This window comes from Lolium rigidum, chromosome 1 (genome assembly GCF_022539505.1).
Source record: "Lolium rigidum isolate FL_2022 chromosome 1, APGP_CSIRO_Lrig_0.1, whole genome shotgun sequence".
In the NCBI taxonomy this organism is placed as follows: domain Eukaryota; kingdom Viridiplantae; phylum Streptophyta; class Magnoliopsida; order Poales; family Poaceae; genus Lolium; species Lolium rigidum.
The window spans coordinates 233,289,430-233,309,230 of record NC_061508.1 but is presented as its reverse complement, the minus strand read 5'-3'; the positions used below and the strand labels follow the sequence as shown (position 1 = coordinate 233,309,230).

The following is a 19,801-nucleotide window of genomic DNA, read 5'->3' as shown; positions in this document are numbered from 1 at the left end:
TCCCTCCGTCGCCGTCACCTGCTCCGGCTTGGATCGCTATCCGCCACGTGTCGGCGGCGGTGAAGCTGCGGCTCGCTGCGCGCGGCCTCCTAGCGCGTCGACGTGTGCGGGAGATGCGTGATCTGCGGTTGCGGCTCCTCCAAGTTGCGCATCGTTGCGCAACGAACCTCGATCTCGTCCGCTGCGTCGGGGATCTTGGGCATGCGGTTCGCCCCACGGGCGGCGGACATGCTTTGTTTTCCCGCGGGCGGCGACCTCCAAGTCTGCGACATCGACGGTCGGCCGGCGGGGAGAAGACATGGTGTCACCGACGAGGAGCGCACCGCGTAGCACCACTGCATTCCGCCGCCGGCCGCCGCGAGGGCTCCCTTGGTCCCGATGGTGTCCTTGGGATCCAGGGGCTGTAAATGCACAAGTTCGGCACACGGAGGATTCTTGCCTTATCGTTCGGAGTCAAAAATAAAGGACATGCTGTTTTTCCCGCGGGCAGCGACCTCCAAGTCTGCGACATCGACAGTCAGCCGGCGGGGAGAAGACATGGTGTCACCGACAGGAGCGCACCGCGTAGCACCACTGCATTCCGCCGCCGGCCGCCGCGAGGGCTCCCTTGGTCCCGATGGTGTCCTTGGGATCCAGGGGGCTGTAAATGCACAAGTTCGGCACACGGAGGATTCTTGCCTTATCGTTCGGAGTCAAAAATAAAGAGTCGGAGTCTCATTCGGGTTAGCTTATTTCAGGTCAATACAATAGGCCGAGATGTAAAAGGCTTGTTTTTAGGCGTTAGGTTTGTGTGGGGTCGAATCGTCGTTAGGTTGCGGCTCGAGGACGAGCTGCATGTCCAGTGGGGTGTAGTGTTAGAGTATGTCATGGGCCTGGGCCCATTAGTCTTAGGGTTTACTTAGGGGTCAAGTAAGCCTTGCTTGGGAGTCAAGTAAACCTCTCTATATATGGAGAGGAGATGTATCGATCTAATCAAGCAAGAATTAAGAAGGATATCCCTTCCCTCTTGCCCGGCCGTGGGCAAAAGGCCCCCGGCCGGCCTTCTCGCGCCCTCTCTCCCTCCCAAACCCTAGCAGCCACATAACACTTGAAGCGGGCGGGCGGCGGGTCCGGGAAAGACGGCCGCGGAGGGTCCCTGGCGGTGGTGTAGACGGGGGCTGGCGCCGGTGCGGCCGAGTGGATCGGCGGGGGCTCCGTCGCGGTCACCCACGCAGGAGTCGGGAGGGCGAGGGCGGGAAGCTGGACCGGCCGGATGGGCACCCCACGGGGCAGCGTGGCGGGGCCCGGGGCCGGGGGCGGCGGCCGGGACGCCCATGGTGGCGGCGGTGAGGCCGGGGCGGAGTGGGCGCTCCTTGGCCGGGTAGGGTCGTCGGCGCGGCCGGGTATGCACCGAGGGGTGGCGACAGGGACCGGCGTAGTCATCCCCTCGCGTGCCGATGAGGTACGGGCGGATGCCCCGGACGGCGGTGGCGAGGTCGCGGATGGCCGTCGACGGCTCTCGCGGCGAGAGGAGGGGGCGGCGCCGGCTACATCCGCCGGGGCGCCGCGGCGCCCGTGGAGGGCGGCGGCGGCTGCGCGGCGGAGGAGGCCGGCGGCGTCTCGGAGGCGGCGGCGGTGGTGGCGGTGATCCGGCCCGAAGACATGATCGTAGATGTCTGCGATACCAAATTGGTAGGAACTAGGGTTCTACCGAGGCGAGGCGTAGATTGTAGGGGTGGAAGTGCGGAGAGCGAGAGGGAGGAAGGCGGCGCCGGCGGCAGGGCGCCGTGGCGAGCTCGCGGCGGCGGCTAGGGCTTGGGCGGCGCGAGCAAGAGAAGGCCGACTCCTCTGGGAGTCGGCAATAATGATATCTGATTATTGCTTGATTGATTAGTCTATTACAACTCGTATATATAAGAGAACTAGCGAAACCCTAATCTGCTAACTGGGCTAAGCCCCTAACTAAGCTTGGCCGGTTGGGCCAATGGGCCCCCTCCGGCGGTAGACCAGGCCGGTCATAACATCGACATTCGCATAAACACGTTTTGTTGGTTTGTATGGTTAGGAATTGTTTTTATACATAGACAAGTTGTCGTTTCGGCGTAGGAAAAGAGGCCAAGTGCCCCATTTTCCACTAAATAACTCAAACCATTTTATTGATATTATTGTTCTATATCATATTCCAGATTAGCTATTTTTGTTTATTCAAGCTGATACAGTTGTAGAAGGGGTACTCTTTTTGCCTAGACATACAAGATGTTTTAGCTTTAAGCGTGTTTGCAGTCTTGATTTATCTACACTACTCCTACTTAAAAAGGAGGAACATGTTCCCTATTCTGCCACTACAACCAAACCCCTTCGTCGTCCCACTTCCACGCGCGTTGTCGTGGCCGAATGGGCCAAGCCCAACAAAACCATTTCCAACCCTGCACAACACCCACGACCATGAATCCCTCTCTTCGCGTGCATCTATCTCCTCCCGATTTTCTCCCACTCGCCATGGCCGCCGTCGCAGTATCCCCTCCCCATTATCTCCCTATCGCCATGGTTGCCGTCGCAGTGAAGGCCGGAGGAGGCGAGTTGGCGTTCCACTACGCGGACTGCGGCGGCGCTGCCTTGGTCCCCGAAGACTGGTTTCCGTCTACCCGCGGCGGCCGAGATCGCCGCGTCGTTGTGGCCCGATCTCCTCCACGGTGACGGCGTCGCAGGGGGCGGATACAGGTCGCGTTGTTGTGGATCGATCTCCTCCACGGCGACGGCGTCGCAAAAGGCGGATACGGGTTTGGCGGCGGCCACGATGATTAGCTCGTGGAGATATTGTGGCGAGCGACCGAGATATCGCAGCTAGCAAAATCCCTACGACCACTTTCCATGGCGGAGGAGGAGCAGCATGGGGCCTGGGCGCACGAGATCCCTCCAACCCAGCTGCCAAGATCCCTCCGAGACCACGCCGACCTAATCCGGTACTCACATCACCCAGATCTGTCCGGATTTACCATGGCTGCTTGTAGGTTTTTGTGTGATGTTTACTGTGTCATTTTTGCACTTCTGCATCAAGGAATTACGGCCGTACCAGTGCCAGGTTTCTGTCATATTTCCAATATATGTTTCCCGTGACTTTATCAGCAGTATCAATATGACATGCTCTAGGAGAAGTATTAGGACTTCAGAAAAATCTTTTTAATTGATCTGATTTTCTCTACGATCCAGATATTTGGTCTTGATTATGTACGTTTATGTCACCAGAATATTTCAGCTAGCAACAAACCGTAATATATTAAGTTGTGTTTGCAGCCAATTTTGCCTGCCACAGCCTGCAAGTGTGCAATCCTTGCTATGCCTTCATTCTATACGCAATTCACATAACGGCTTGATTTAGGAGAGGCAGGCCTATCAAGTTATTTTATATGTATCTTTTAACCAAAAAAATTTAACCAAGCAAACCATATGAATGTTTCTCTTTTTTATCTTAAGAATAAATCCCAATTGTAAGTTGTTCTATAATGTTCTACCATTCCTTTTTGAAATATGATTTTGTATACAGAAATGATATGTCGGCATAACTTTCTTCATAATTTCTATCAGATATGTAGCTATCTTGTTAGCTTTTCTTAAATCAAATTTACTTTGTGATAATATTAAAGAGTGAAATTTGGTGTTTATTATTGCAACAAGTACTGAAACCGGATTTGCGTCAAAGATGTAGCTGATCCTCTTATCGCTGGTGAATGTTTGTATCCTTTTCATGAAAGTTGTAGCGGATCTTATTATCGTTGATGAATGACCAAAACTGTCATCATCTGAAGAATTGTTTAACAAATCAATGAATGGTTAAAAATAAACTCCTTAAAAAATTCTTATGTTTTACTATTTACAGAGACTACATGGTGCTACTTTAACTTAGAATACAACTTGACAGTATTCAGAACATGGCGGTGGGATGATGCTGGCAGGAGGAAAAGAAGGATGCAATTTCTGAAGGTTTATATTTACTATTTTGAGGACGACAGGTATGGAATTTCGCAATAGTACTATGTGTCCTATACTTATAGTTAAGTAGCGATGGTGGCGCAAGGGCGACATGGTTCTATCGACGCGGCAGCGGGGGCCGAGGAGACACAGTGCATCCCGCACGTTTGCTTGTTGGCTGGTCTCCTAAATACCTGCACACTACATCTACACTAAGTCACTGATGGTTCTTGTTTAAAATCGTGGTCTTGAATTCTTGATATGATTACATGTAAGCTGGGGGTAAGTAGGCAATTATTTCATGTTTAATCTTGTCACTTGGTCGGTCCATGGAAAATGAAAACTCCTATAAGAAATTAGTAATATATTGTGCAGTAAAACTTCTCGGGCGCCTTTAAGCATGATTTAAGTGTCTACAAGATTTAGCTTAACCAACAATATTTGACAATGCTTTGAGAGATAGTTACGTGATGATAGAAATAACAACTTTTGTAACAAATAGTTAAATATGATTTGGAATTCTTTATTGAAAATTTAGTATTTTATTTACTGAATTTTGTTTCAGTTCATGTTTATCCTTTTCTAAAAAAGTTGTTTGCATCAGATTACTTTTTGTTGTTCGCCATCAGACTAATTGAGTCAGAAAATATAATGCGGAGATGGGAGGAGAAGAGAGCAAAGGAAATTGGTATGTGCTGTCTACCTTTAATGGTTAGCGAAGCAAGGTGATTGATTCACAAAACCCATTCCATATTTACCCGCTTAAATATACTCTTGTATACCACCTGATTAACAAAAAAAAATCTCCGTCCAATGGATTCCAGAATGCTAGGCACCGCATGCTGCAGCCAAGGATCATGATACTTACCTGACAAGTACTAGGTAGTAATACACTGGAATTGTATGGAACTATCTTTTGTCTTTAACCACTAAAGCATATATAGAAATATACATTGGGATGTCGTGATTTCAAAAGTTGAAATAAAAATGTCTATTATGAAGACCATAAAGATAAAAAAAACTTTTAATTAGATAATTGTGTGCTATAGTTGGACAGTAAGTTTGCTAGAATCAGTGTTCTCTACTTCAAGGAGGGAAAGAAAGGGGTTCGATGATGACCGCCTTGCTGTGTGTGCCTTGTGTGGTCACGTATGCCGAAATCATAGAAGAAAAAAATAAAATCACCCATATTTTAGTTGTGCGGCTAAATATTCGGTTTTTCATTTTCCACCGATGGATTCATTAGCATGCATCGACCATTGCGGAATTTCCAAGATAGAGACTATGATGCCATGCAATGCATCTAACGAACCTCACCGATGGATTCATTAGCATGCATCGACTATTGCGGAATTCCCAAGCCGGAGGCTATGATACCACGAAATTTGGCTAAAGAAGCAGGTGCAAGATGTTTGGGAAGGTCGGTGGCCGGAAGGGGAGCTACCACGAGCAGCCGTGGGCACCGGCTTCACGGATGTGACAAATCGAAGGAGCTCATTGTGTTTCACCGTAGGCCGGACGAGTGGAAGCCTTAACTCCTACTCGCGTGCTCGCTCTCCGTCACCGGCACATCGTGGAGGCCGCACCCTGCCGGAGGGCTCGCTCCGAGCAACCGCCCCATTGCCCCACCCCACCCTGGTGGTGCTTCACTGTCGTCAAGTGGAGATACATCCATCCGAGCTCGTACTCGACATTGGCAGTAACCCTACTCTCAAATTGCGTAATTAATTGATACTTTTCTTCTTTGTTGTGATGCAAATCAAATCCTTTCTCATCACTCCAGCTTCTCTATAGAGTTATTATCGCAATATTTTTTCCGAGGATTTTGTATGTACGATTCAGGTTCAGCTAAACCCCCATGCCACACGTGAACGCCAAGGCAGCTGCGGCACCGCCAAGGAAGTGAAGGGGTGGATCCAGCGCTGGAGACGATGGTGTTGCTCGCATGTATGGACCAGGCCCTGAAGCGCTGGAGACGATGGTGTTGCTTTCACGGACGTGTGATACATCTCCGACGTATCGATAATTTCTTATGTTCCATGCCACATTATTGATGATATCTACATGTTTTATACATACTTTATGTCATATTTATGCGTTTTCCGGAACTAACCTATTGACGAGATGCCGAAGGGCCGGTTCTTTGTTCTGCTTGTTTTTGGTTTCGAAATCCTAGTAAGGAAATATTCTCGGAATCGGACGAAATCAACGCCCGAGCATCTTAGAATCCCCGGAAGCATCCGAACACCCGAGAGAGGCCGGAGGGGGCCACAGGCCCACCACACATGACCCTGGCGCGGCCAAGGGGGGGCCCGCGCCCCCTATTGTGTCGTCGCCTCGTTGACCTTCTGACGCCGCCTCTTCGCCTATATAAAGGTCCCTGACCTAAAACTTCGAGACGGAAAAACCATGGTAAGAGAAACCTTCCAGAGCCGCCGCCATCGCGAAGCCAAGATCTGGGGGACAGGAGTCTCTGTTCCGGCACGCCGCCGGGACGGGGAAGTGCCCCCGGAAGGCTTCTCCATCAACACCACCGCCATCTTCATCAACGCTGCTTGTCTCCCATGAGGAGGGAGTAGTTCTCCATCGAGGCTCGGGGTACATGCTCGGTAGCTATGTGGTTCATCTCTCTCCTATGTACTTCAATACAATAATCTCATGAGCTGCCTTACATGATTGAGATTCATATGATGATGCTTGTAATCTAGATGTCATTATGCTAGTCAAGTGGGTTTTACTTATGTGATCTCCGGAGACTCCTTGTCCCACGTGTGTAAAGGTGACGAGTGTGTGCACCGTGTGGGTCTCTTAGGCTATATTTCACAGAATACTTATTCACTCGTTATGAATGGCATAGTGAAGTGCTTATTTATATCTCTTTATGATTGCAATGTGTTTTGTATCACAATATATCCGTGTGCTACTCTAGTGATGTTATTAAAGTAGTTTATTCCTCCCGCACGGTGTAATGGTGACAGTGTGTGCATCGTGTAGTACTTGGCGTAGGCTATGATTGTGATCTCTTGTAGATTATGAAGTTAATTATTGCTATGATGGTATTGATGTGATCTATGCCTCCTTTCGTAGCGTGAAGGTGACAGTGTGCATGCTATGTTAGTACTTGGTTTGGTTATGTTGATCTGTCATGCACTCTAAGGTTATTTAAACATGAACATTGAATATTGTGGAGCTTGTTAACTCCGGCATTGAGGGTTCGTGTAATCCTACACGATTAGTGGTGTTCATCATCCAACAAGAGGGTGTAGAGTCTAGCATCTATCTATTTATTCGTTATGTGATCAATGTTGAGAGTGTCCACTAGTGAAAGTATGATCCCTAGGCCTTGTTCCTAAATATCGCTATCGCTGCTTGTTTACTTGTTTTACTGCATTTATACTGCCTGCAATATTACCACCATCAACTACACGTCGATCCTGGACAGCAAAGCACTTTTACGGTGCCATTGCTACTTGCTCGCATTTATTCATACCACCTGTATTTCACTATCTCTTCGCCGAACTAGTGCACCTATTAGGTGTGTTGGGGACACAAGAGACTTCTTGCTTTGTGGTTGCGGGGTTGCATGAGAGGGATATCTTTGACCTCTTCCTCCCTGAGTTCGATAAACCTTGGGTGATCCACTTAAGGGAAACTTGCTGCTGTTCTACAAACCTCTGCTCTTGGAGGCCCAACACTGTCTAAAAGAATAGAAGCACCCGTAGACATCAAGCTATTTTCTGGCGCCGTTGCCGGGGAGATCAAGACACGCTGCAATGGGAGTCTCCACAATCCAATCTCTTTACTTTGTTTTTGTCTTTCTTTATTTTATTTACTTTCTTGTTTGCTGCATTATATCAAAAACACAAAAAAATTAGTTGCTAGCTTTACTTTATTTACTGTCTTGCACTCTATATCAAAAACACAAAAAAAAATTAGTTACTTGCATTTACTTTACTTTTTTCATCATGTTTCCTTTTAATTTTACCGTAAAAGACATACCGGTAGGACGTGGGTCTATAGTTGGGAGAAACAATATAGAAGAATTTTTCAATCATGTTAGTACCGTTGAAGATTTTGAAGATAGACACTTGGTAGAACTTGCTCCTAATTATGAAATTGCTGCTTCGTTGCTTTAGTTCGCATGTTGGAAACTAAATTTGTTAATCTCAATCCTATAATCCAACACATGTTTCTTACACTCGGTGATATGGAAGAAGGGGAAAAGAAAGATTTTGTTTTAGAAACCCTTCTTAGAGAATTTGGTAGTATAGCAAGAGAGGCTAGAAAGGTCTTTATTAAATATAAGATGCTTGGTTCTTATACCAATTTTGTTAGTATCCTTGAAAAGATGGACATGGAGAGAGTAAGGTACACTAATAATATTAATGATGGTGGGGAGATCAAAGCACCGATACCATGTAAGCTCCTAGCGATGAATGAAGCGCTAGAAAATAACTATGCTTGGCTTGTTCCTGAAAATTTGTTTGATGAGAGCAGCAAGCCCAAGACTAATGAAAAAGGAGCCGCTGAAACTTATGTATCCAACATACTATGCATGGTTGAGAAAACTCCCAACACCCAAGGTAATGCCGATGCCTCATCTCTTGATAATACTTGATATACACTTTCTGCGCCTAGCTGAAAGGCGTTAAAGAAAAGCGCTTATGGGAGACCAACCCATGTTTTTACTACAGTATTTTTGTTTTGAATTTGAGTCTTGGAAGTTGTTTACTACTGTAGCAACCTCTCCTTATCTTAGTTTTTTGTTTTTTTGTGCCAAGTAAAGTCTTTGATAGTAAAGTGAATACTAGATTTGGATTGCTCGCGCGATAGCAGATTTCTTTGTCTGTCACGAATTCCGATCTGCCTCTCTGTAGGTAGCTCAGAAAATTATGCCAATTTACGTGCGTGATCCTCGGATATGTACGCAACTTTCATTCAATTTGGGCATTTTCATTTGAGCAAGTCTGGTGCCTCAATAAAATCCATCTTTACGGACTGTTCGTTTTGACAGATTCTGCCTTTTATTTTGCATTGCCTCTTTTGCTATGTTGGATGAATTTCTTTGATCCATTAATGTCCAGTGGCTTTATGCAATGTCAGAAGTGTTAAGAATGATTATGTCACCTCTGAACATGTTAATTTTTATTGTGCACTAACCCTCTAATGAGTTGTTTCGAGTTTGGTGTGGAGGAAGTTTTCAAGGATCAAGAGAGGAGAATGATGCAATATGATCAAGAAGAGTGAAAGCTCTAAGCTTGGGGATGCCCCGGTGGTTCACCCATGCATATTCTAAGAAGACTCAAGCGTCTAAGCTTGGGGATGCCCAAGGCATCCCCTTCTTCATCAACAACATTATCAGGTTCCTCCCCTGAAACTATATTTTTATTCCATCACATCTTATGTACTTTGCTTGTAGTAATTGGTAAAATGTCTTGGATAATGTGATACTTGGCAATTGTTGTGCTCATGTTTAAGCTCTTGCATCATATACTTTGCACCTATTAATGAAGAAATACATAGAGCTTGCTAAAATTTGGTTTGCATAATTGGTCTCTCTAAGGTCTAGATAATTTCTAGTAAAGGGTTTGAACAACAAGGAAGACGGTGTAGAGTCTTATAATGTTTACAATATGTCTTTTATGTGAGTTTCTGTTGCACCGGTTCATCCTTGTGTTTGTTTCAAATAAACCTTGCTAGCCTAAGCCTTGTATCGAGAGGGAATACTTCTCATGCATCCAAAATCCTTGAGCCAAACACTATGCCATTTGTGTCCACCATATCTACCTACTACATGGTATTTCTCCGCCATTCCAAAGTAAATTGCTTGAGTGCTACCTTTAAAATTTCCATTCTCTACCTTTGCAATATATAGCTCATGGGACAAATAGCTTAAAAACTATTGTGGTATTGAATATGTACTTATGCACTTTATCTCTTATTAAGTTGCTTGTTGTGCGATAACCATGTTTTCCGGGGACGCCATCAACTACTCTTTGTTGAATATCATGTGAGTTTCTATGCATGTCCGTCTTGTACGAAGTAAGGGAGATTTACCACTTTAATGGTTAGAGCATGCATATTGTTAGAGAAGAACATTGGGCCGCTAACTAAAGCCATGAATCATGGTGGAAGTTTCAGTTTTGGACATATAACCTCAATCTCATATGAGAACATTAACTGTTGCTACATTCTTATGCATTAAAGAGGAGTCCATTATCTGTTGTCCATGTTGTCCCGGTATGGATGTCTAAGTTGAGAATAATCAAAAGCGAGAAATCCAAAATGCGAGCTTTCTCCTTAGACCTTTGTACAGGCGGCATGGAGGTACCCCTTTGTGACACTTGGTTAAAACATGTGTATTGCGATGATCCCGGTAATCCGAGCTAATTAGGACAAGGTGCGGGCACTATTAGTATACTATGCATGAGACTTGCAACTTGTAAGATATAATTTACATGATACATATGCTTTATTACTACCGTTGACAAAATTGTTTCTTGTTTTCAAAATCAAAGCTCTAGCACAAATATAGCAATCAATGCTTCCCTCGCGAAGGGCCTTTCTTTTACTTTTATGTTGAGTCAGTTCACCTATCTCTCTCCACCTCAAGAAGCAAACACTTGTGTGAACTGTGCATTGATTCCTACATACTTGCATATTGCACTTGTTATATTGCTTTGCATTGACAACTATCCATGAGATATACATGTTACAAGTTGAAAGCAACCAGCTGAAACTTAATCTTCTTTTGTGTTGCTTCAATATCTTTACTTTGAATTATTGCTTTATGAGTTAACTCTTATGCAAGACTTATTAATGCTTGTCTTGAAGTACTATTCATGAAAAGTCTTTGCTTTATGATTCATTTGTTTACTCATGTCATTACCATTGTTTTGATCGCTGCATTCATTACATATGTTTACAATAGTATGATCAAGGTTATGATGGCATGTCACTCCAGAAATTATCTTTGTTATCGTTTACTGCTCGGGACGAGCGAGAACTAAGCTTGGGGATGCTTATACGTCTCCGACGTATCGATAATTTCTTATGTTCCATGCCACATTATTGATGATATCTACATGTTTTATACATACTTTATGTCATATTTATGCGTTTTCCGGAACTAACCTATTGACGAGATGCCGAAGGGCCGGTTCTTTGTTTTCTGCTGTTTTTGGTTTCAGAAATCCTAGTAAGAAAATATTCTCGGAATCGGACGAAATCAACGCCCAGCATCTTAGAATCCCCGGAAGCATCCAGAACACCCGAGAGAGGCCAGAGGGGGGCCACAGGCCCACCACACATGACCCTGGCGCGGCCAAGGGGGCCCGCGCCCCCTGTTGTGTCGTCGCCCCGTTGACCTTCCGACGCCGCCTCTTCGCCTATATAAAGGTCCCTGACCTAAAACTTCGAGACGGAAAAACCACGGTACGAGAAACCTTCCAGAGCCGCCGCCATCGCGAAGCCAAGATCTGGGGGACAGGAGTCTCTGTTCCGGCACGCCGTCGGGACGGGGAAGTGCCCCCGGAAGGCTTCTCCATCAACACCACCGCCATCTTCATCAACGCTGCTGTCTCCCATGAGGAGGGAGTAGTTCTCCATCGAGGCTCGGGGCTGTACCGATAGCTATGTGGTTCATCTCTCTCCTATGTACTTCAATACAATAATCTCATGAGCTGCCTTACATGATTGAGATTCATATGATGATGCTTGTAATCTAGATGTCATTATGCTAGTCAAGTGGGTTTTACTTATGTGATCTCCGGAGACTCCTTGTCCCACGTGTGTAAAGGTGACGAGTGTGTGCACCGTGTGGGTCTCTTAGGCTATATTTCACAGAATACTTATTCACCGTTATGAATGGCATAGTGAAGTGCTTATTTATATATCTTTATGATTGCAATGTGTTTTGTACCACAATATATCCGTGTGCTACTCTAGTGATGTTATTAAAGTAGTTTATTCCTCCCGCACGGTGTAATGGTGACGAGTGTGTGCATCGTGTAGTACTTGGCGTAGGCTATGATTGTGATCTCTTGTAGATTATGAAGTTAATTATTGCTATGATGGTATTGATGTGATCTATGCCTCCTTTCGTAGCGTGAAGGTGACGAGTGTGCATGCTATGTTAGTACTTGGTTTGGTTATGTTGATCCGTCATGCACTCTAAGGTTATTTAAACATGAACATTGAATATTGTGGAGCTTGTTAACTCCGGCATTGAGGGTTCGTGTAATCCTACACGGTTAGTGGTGTTCATCATCCAACAAGAGGGTGTAGAGTCTATCATCTATCTATTTATTCTGTTATGTGATCAATGTTGAGAGTGTCCACTAGTGAAAGTATGATCCCTAGGCCTTGTTCCTAAATATCGCTATCAGTTGCTTGTTTACTTGTTTTCTGCATTTATACTTGCCTGCAATATTACCACCATCAACTACACGCCGATCCCGGACAGCAAAGCACTTTTCTGGTGCCATTGCTACTGCTCGCATTTATTCATACCACCTGTATTTCACTATCTCTTCGCCGAACTAGTGCACCTATTAGGTGTGTTGGGGACACAAGAGACTTCTTGCTTTGTGGTTGTAGGGTTGCATGAGAGGGATATCTTTGACCTCTTCCTCCCTGAGTTCGATAAACCTTGGGTGATCCACTTAAGGGAAACTTGCTGCTGTTCTACAAACCTCTGCTCTTGGAGGCCCAACACTATCTACAAGAATAGAAGCACCCGTAGACATCAACGTGCAACTAAGCTTCGACCGCCGCCTCTTCAAGGTCTGTACTGCGCCCTTTTCGCTATCCTTTTCTAAAAAGTTTTATTGCTTTTGGGTAAGTTCAACTCCCAATGGTATTAATAAGATGGAAATCTTGATGTGTTTCTTTTGTACCGCTCTGGGTGTTTAAATCTGAATGCTTCTTTTACTCAAGCCGCCGAAGATAGGAGCTACTTATGTTGGCCATCTATTGAGTGTCAGCTTGTGCTACGATGATCACTCGTGTCCTTAACCTGTTGAAATAAATGACCGGTGTTTCTCTTGTTTCTTTGGTGCTATTGTTATCCCAAGTTCAAAGATGGCCATGGTCAGAATTTTTTTTTTTTTGAGAAGAGAGCCATGTATTAAGTCAAAAGACACGCGGCAGCGTCATGTGTTACAAGAAGGTTGACCCGGTCAGGTAAGAAATCTGTCCAGATACAGCTTCCGGCCGTGCTGGCAATGCTAGCTAAAGCATCAGCAACCTTGTTGCTCTCCCTTTTGACATGTAAGATACGGTAAGCACCACAATTCTTCAGGCAGCTCTTTGTTTCATCGTAAGTGGACCAAAGTCTTAACCTGTCCATCTCAGCAGAACGAAGAGCTCCAAGTCGCAACCGCACGAGTCCATCTCCAAGATAATCTTCTCGTATCCCCGTCCCGAATGAGTTTTATAGCCATCGGGGCAGCTTTTGCCTCGGCTTCCTCGGCTTCGAAACAATGTGTGATGGGCGAGCACGCCGCGAGGATCACCTTGCCCTGGCTGTCTCTGACCACAGCACCCGCCCCTCCAGGCTTGCCTCCTGAGCTGAACGAAGCATCCGAGTTGATCTTGATCCACCCATCCGGCGGAGCCGACCACACAGTCGCACTAGAGCTGCACTGGCCGCGTTCTGCTGGTGTTGTAGTGACAAACATAGGCCTCTTCCCTTTTGGGTCACCCGGTACTGGGACTTGCTGGGAGTCAGCATGGGCATATGTCTCCAAGAAAGCTACAGATTGCTCAATGGTCTCTCTGCCTTTGTGATGAATAACATCATTTCTGAGATGCCATGAGCGCCAAAACAACATCAGGATTCTGGATTTGGTGATCTCATTGACCTGGCTGAGCAAGAGCTGGAGCCAATCCTTTCCCGTGTATCTGAACAAGTATTCATCAGCAAGAGTCCAAATCTTTCGCATCGCATGGCGCAGCGCCGAGGCCTTCGTGCAACGGACAGTGGCATGGTGAGCATCTTCGGTGTCATTGCCGCAGATATGACATCGGTCGCTGAGCTCAAGTGTTCTCCTCCACTTGTTCTTCATAGTCGCGAGTGTGTCCGTGGCAACTCTCCAGCCAAAGACCTGGATTTTTGGTTGCACGTTTGATTTCCAGATGGAGTTCCATACCGATCTGTCGCCATTCGGCGCCATGCTACAGCTGCTTATGTCACGATTTCGGTGTTTCAGATCCAGGCCCAGTATGTGCCATTAGCTTTTCATTTCACACAGATATAGAGTTCCGTGCCTGTTTAAAATTTAGTTTCACTTGACTTATGATTTAGGGATAGTGTAAACTTTCTGAAACGAATTTGAAGAAAAGAATGTCTATGTCTATATTTTAGTTCTTCTCTCAATTGAACAACTAGGACATCCAAGAGATCAATAGGTAATTTTCTCACGGAAGAAGAAAAGGAAAATCAATAGATCAAGTAGCATTGCCTCCTTTTTTACCATGTTTAGTCAGTTTTTGTTTTCACATGCTTCTTTAAAGGATCATGATGTAATTTTAAACCTATGTTTTGTGCTCTGACTATTTAATTTAAGTCTACATGGTGTTCAATGGTTGTAACTATTGTTCACTTTAAAGATATAAAGTTTTATCTCTTAATCTATCATTGAGGTAAGATGATGTGAAAATTTTCCACGAATTCATGTTGTTGTTTGCATAGTGAACTGATTTTGCAGATAGGTAGATAGGTAAAGATCTCATTAGTAATTAGGCATGAACACATTTGTATTACTTCCATCTGACGAGCTGGCTACATTGACCAATGCTCTTGCAACTTGCGATTATCGTGTTTTTTGTTTGGAAGTAATGAAGTAGGACTAACTGAACTGGGAGGCTGGCTTTAAATTAGTGGTTCAGTGCCGCGAGTATGTGCATTTTTTCATCTTGTCACATGTTTCCCTCCTTTTAAATTGTAGGTGTAACAGGAAACTGATGCATAGAGTTTGGTAGAAGATTAGAAAAAGCCGATGTACATGACCAAGACACTTCTTGATTGAAGAATAGAGCTTGCAAAGATTACGACTAAGCTTCTAGCTAGGAGGTGGCAATTAGTAAAACTAGATAACACCCCGCGCGTTGCTGCGGAATAGTTTGATAATTTTTTAAATAGATGATGCATGAGCAGTAACTTCAAATATAGAGCGCATAGACAATGAAATACTTAGCTGCAGAAAAAAAATAGGCACCAGCCTATTTATGTTTGTAGCGAATGTCAATGTGTTTATCTCTAATAGCCACCCTTCCTGTAGAAGTATTGCATGCTTCAGTATGAAGTGTTCATTAACCTACATGGTAGAAAGGTGAAAAAAGATTTTGTAACTCAGAGATACATAGAAACCAAATAGGAGCAAAAATAAGTGGCGTCCTGCAGGATCCTGATGCGCTGCTCGTGGCCAGCTTACTGCTTCTAGGAGCCGAGCTGGTGGGTTAATGAGGCCATGCCGAGCTACGGCCAGACACTTATCCCTTATAACTAAGTGAGATGAGGTGGTTCAGAGTCACACGAGGTTTGGAAAATTGATTCCACTTAGTGGGATTATCAAATTTTGGATTAGCGTCTACATGAAGAAAACGTAAATTTCAGTGGTAATTATCGATGAAATAAAACTCAGCATCAGCATTGACAAAACGTGCGCGAGCCTTCCAGATGTTCCCGTTAAGTCGTCTCTGATGGCCCCATACGTGCACACCAATTCGTCCAGTGGCAGCAGAAAGACTGGGCAGCGACCGGCAAACGCATCGGCACTCGGCGTTGTGCACGGCGGCACCCGAGAGGCTGAGAGGCGTTCGATGCCTCGGCCTTCCGCGCCCAGGAGGCCAGGACACAGCCGACGCCATGGAGCCAAGGCCGGACGTGCCCACGGCAAGTCGTGTTGCCTTCTTCGATGCCAGGCACTGCTCGCCCCCACCGTCTCACTCCATCACCGATGAAGCAGCCACGCACACCCTGCGCATGTGCCCAACGACAACGACCAAGAAGTTGTGACAGAGGAACGACCCGTCGTCACTCACTTCAACTTAATTCCTCAGCGCGCAACAGCAGTACCAATCCCCGCTTAACCACAGTCATCGTGCCTCAAGAAAGCACCGCCGAAAAGGCAAAGCTGCAAATAATAAATTGGAGGATTAGTTGCTGGCTTAGACCTGAAGGAATGTGTAGAGAATAATCTCGTGCAAGCATGACGGGCAATGGAAGCCAGGATTGCTGTGAGCACTTCGTAAACGACATGCAAGTGCGAAAATTCGAACTCGCGGATCAAGTAAGAAGAAATCGATTCCGTAAAGTGATGGTTGGAGATGAACCGGACGGAAACCATGTTGGATCTTTAAATAGGAACTGGAGCACGAGGGAGATAAAGGGGCATGGAAGAGGAAAAGTACCAGGTAGATAAAGGGGCCGTTTCACTGTCCCTCACCGAGCTAGAAATTGAAGACCAAGAGAAAATCATCGGGAGACGTACCGATGCGTCTACAACCAATAACATTTTACTGAGGTTGATTGGGAAGATGAATCGGAAATCAGTGGTGATTGTCCCAGTCGATCGGAGTTTATTGCGGCCGGTGATGATTTCTTTTCAAGAAGATAAATATCAACGAAGAAGATGAAGAAGCTGTTTATGGGCAGGAATGATAAGATGGGCTATGATTAAGAAGGTGTTCCTGCGGCGACCAGAAGACTAAACAGAAACCGAATGACATGGCTGACAACTAAATAGAAACGGAAGAAGCACATCTGATGTGGCATCTTGGTGATGTGGCATGCTTGCATGTTGAGAGAAATCAATTAGTGGGTTGCTTCTATTTAGGTATTATAGATTATTGGATCATCTTTTATGATGGTGTACTGTGCTTAGATATATGTGTGTAGTACTGAAGTGGGAAGAGTCAAGTGAAACGAAGATTGCTTGTAATGCATGAACAGTTGCGAGTGTACCAGTTAGATCAACTTTATACTATACATTGGTCTTCTTAGTTGAGTACTATGGAATGCTTGGAATTGTGTAGAGAAAATATTACATAATATCTGTATTAAACAATAATGAAATATGTATTAATAGATAATATAGGAAGGCCGCTGAATTCAGACCTAAAATTCAAAGACTATTTTTTCTTTCAATAGGAACAACATCCATAGGGAGTTAAACATTCAGAGTTAGGTCTTAGCTAACAATATTCAACGATAACATTCAGACAGATGGCTATGTTGTGAGCTCTGAGACAAAGACGTGTATTTTTACCGTTGTTTCTCTTCTTGCAAAATAGGATTAGCATGCAATGTATTAACTTGTAGTTACAGTGCAATTTAGACCTCACTTGATGGCTTTCCCAGAAAAAACCTTAAGACATGTTTTGGCAATTTAGGAAGATATATTTTATTTAGTGCTTTTCTCATGTTAATTTTTTTGCATGGGACTTTATACTTTAGATATCCAATGATGCAAAGAAGGATTGTAAGGTAAATGGCGAGTTTTTCTCTTACTTTTGTTTGGATTTTTTATATAGTAGAACATTTAAGTGCATTTAAATTTTGGTGAGATCAAATATGCTTCAAACTGAAGATGTTTAGCTCAATTCAAGCCCGTCGCAAGGCACGGGCATACTAAACCTTGTTTTTTTTCTCGAAGTATCTGTTTAGTGCTTAGGTCTTGAGTTACACATAATATTATGTGTGTGCGTAAAATTTGACAATTAACGTTTGATGTGTTCAATAATTTTAAGATTACATGTTTGACATGATTGGTGTAGAACCATTAGAGTATTTATAACCCTGTTGCAAGGCATTTGTAATTACCTATTGTCTTAAGCAAGGATGGCTAACATGGTACGAAATCGCTAGATTGTTCTATAGGTTTAGAAGAGAAAAAAAAGCACATGCTATTGGTCAAGATTTAGGAGGAGGAATAAAAATGTCGGCGTATAATGTTGGATCGAAACTACAAATCATCGTGCTTGTAGCGACTATCAAAATAAAATCACCTCTCTTCATGTCTTGTTTTCCCGTGGCAACGCACGAGCATTTATACTAGTAGAGAACCAAATTTTGATTTACCAATGAGTAAAATGCCATGCATGGTTTTTCCACATGATTTTTGAAAATTTCGCTTGGTATTTTTGGATAAACAGCAAAAGGGTGCACGATATCTGCAGTGAATTACGGAGTTAGACATGACTTCCTATGTCATTGTGCAATTTAGTACTCCCACTGCCCGGTGCCTAAATTTCTTCTCGTGTTCTCTTTTAAATTCAGTATACTCCAACTACAGCAAAGGCAAAGGCATAGCATCTGGCAAAGCACCTGCTAGTTCGTGCGTTAAGGGCATGAGCAATGGAGGCAGCTGTCCAACTAGGTTTGGATAAAAATTTTGACATATGCATGTCATATTGTGGTCCTACTAATATGTCTTTCTCTTAAAACCTGATTTGGGTTTTTTCTTTCTCTCTCACATTTTCACTTAGTTTTCATTTTATTGCTGAAGAGGTTGTCTCCTTATCCGAACCTAATTTGCACCCGAATCAAGATAAAGCTGCGAGGCAACACCCGTGGAGCTATGCATTGGCCATGCCCTAGTGCAGCCATATCGCATACGCTGTCCTTTCACTGACGTTTTCATCTCATCCCAATCGTACCAAACTTCAAATCAACATCTGACTCAATAGAAGACTCTTCAATCAAACCCCCCTGAAAACGAAAGAACCTCCATAATCGCTACCACAAGTTATCATTCTGAACCGCACTCCTGATCACTTAACACAAACGTTTAATCCTGCCATAGCACACAAGTTTGTTACAGAAAGTCCTTTCACTAATCTGTTCATTCCATCCCAATCGTACCAAACTTCAAATCGATCCTCAATCAAACCCGCCTGAAAACGATGGAACCTCCATAAACGCTACAGTACTAGTTATGATCCTCAGCCGGACTCCTGATCACTTATTGCCCCGCCTCGTTGCAGACAGTCAGACACGCCCTTCGAAACCTATGAGCCAAAATGCCACCTCCGGATTTATTGAGTCTGACTGAATAGGATCTGTCAATGGAGAAACTCTCTGAAAACAAAAATAATAATCTAAAGGTTGCTCATCATTTCATAATTTTGTTGTAGAATAATCTGTTGCTAGAAAATGTCAAAAAAGTGTGGCACCTATAATTATCAACGGAAATCGAGTCAGATGTCTGTGCAAGGCTCTCTTTGTTTTTTCACTCTGCCGCCCAGAGCTACACCTACTACTATTATACTCAAGGGTCAGGAAACAGCGTTGACTAGTGTTTTTCGTTGACCATAGGTTTACTCTTTTTTTCCCAATATAATGCCCTAGTCTATTGGTTCAGAAAGTTTCGCAGGCCATAAACTGATTAACTATTCCAGTTATTGCCGAAAGTTTCAGTTTCCAGAGGGGATGCTTTTGGCCCCAGGCCTCTTCCCTTTAAAATGGATGTTCCTCTTATTGAGAAACATAAACAAAGGCAAGGAGTATAATTTGATAAGCACTGTACGTATAAAATTATTTGATAAGCTCTGTCAGACACAGACTTCCTAGTAAAGTTTGATTGGAGTGGAGAGATAAACAAACAGCTGATATGAGGTGACCTGGCGGCCGTTTGACGAAGGACATGACGAGAGCTTGGTGCCGCTTGCCGATTCTTTACTAGCCATCATCGATCATGGATATCTCCTCCCCCCGCGTCGCCCTCCTCTGGCGACAAGGGGGGAACCCTAGCCGCCGCCACACCTCGCCCCCACCCCGTCTCTCCCCTGCTTCGCCGCCGCCAGGGGGGCCCGGCAAAGCCGCGCGCGCCCCAAGGAAGGTGGCGGCGGG

At 44.7% G+C, this 19,801-nt stretch overlaps 1 long non-coding RNA gene across 1 annotated transcript; it reads left to right on the top strand.

Annotated features, from left to right (window-relative positions):
* Positions 1-2,432: 2,432 nt before the first annotated feature.
* Positions 2,433-4,978, top strand: LOC124683318. The gene is made up of 3 exons (XR_006996633.1): positions 2,433-2,942; positions 3,857-4,673; positions 4,773-4,978. It is a non-coding gene; the product is annotated as an uncharacterized LOC124683318 (long non-coding RNA).
* Positions 4,979-19,801: the final 14,823 nt, after the last annotated feature.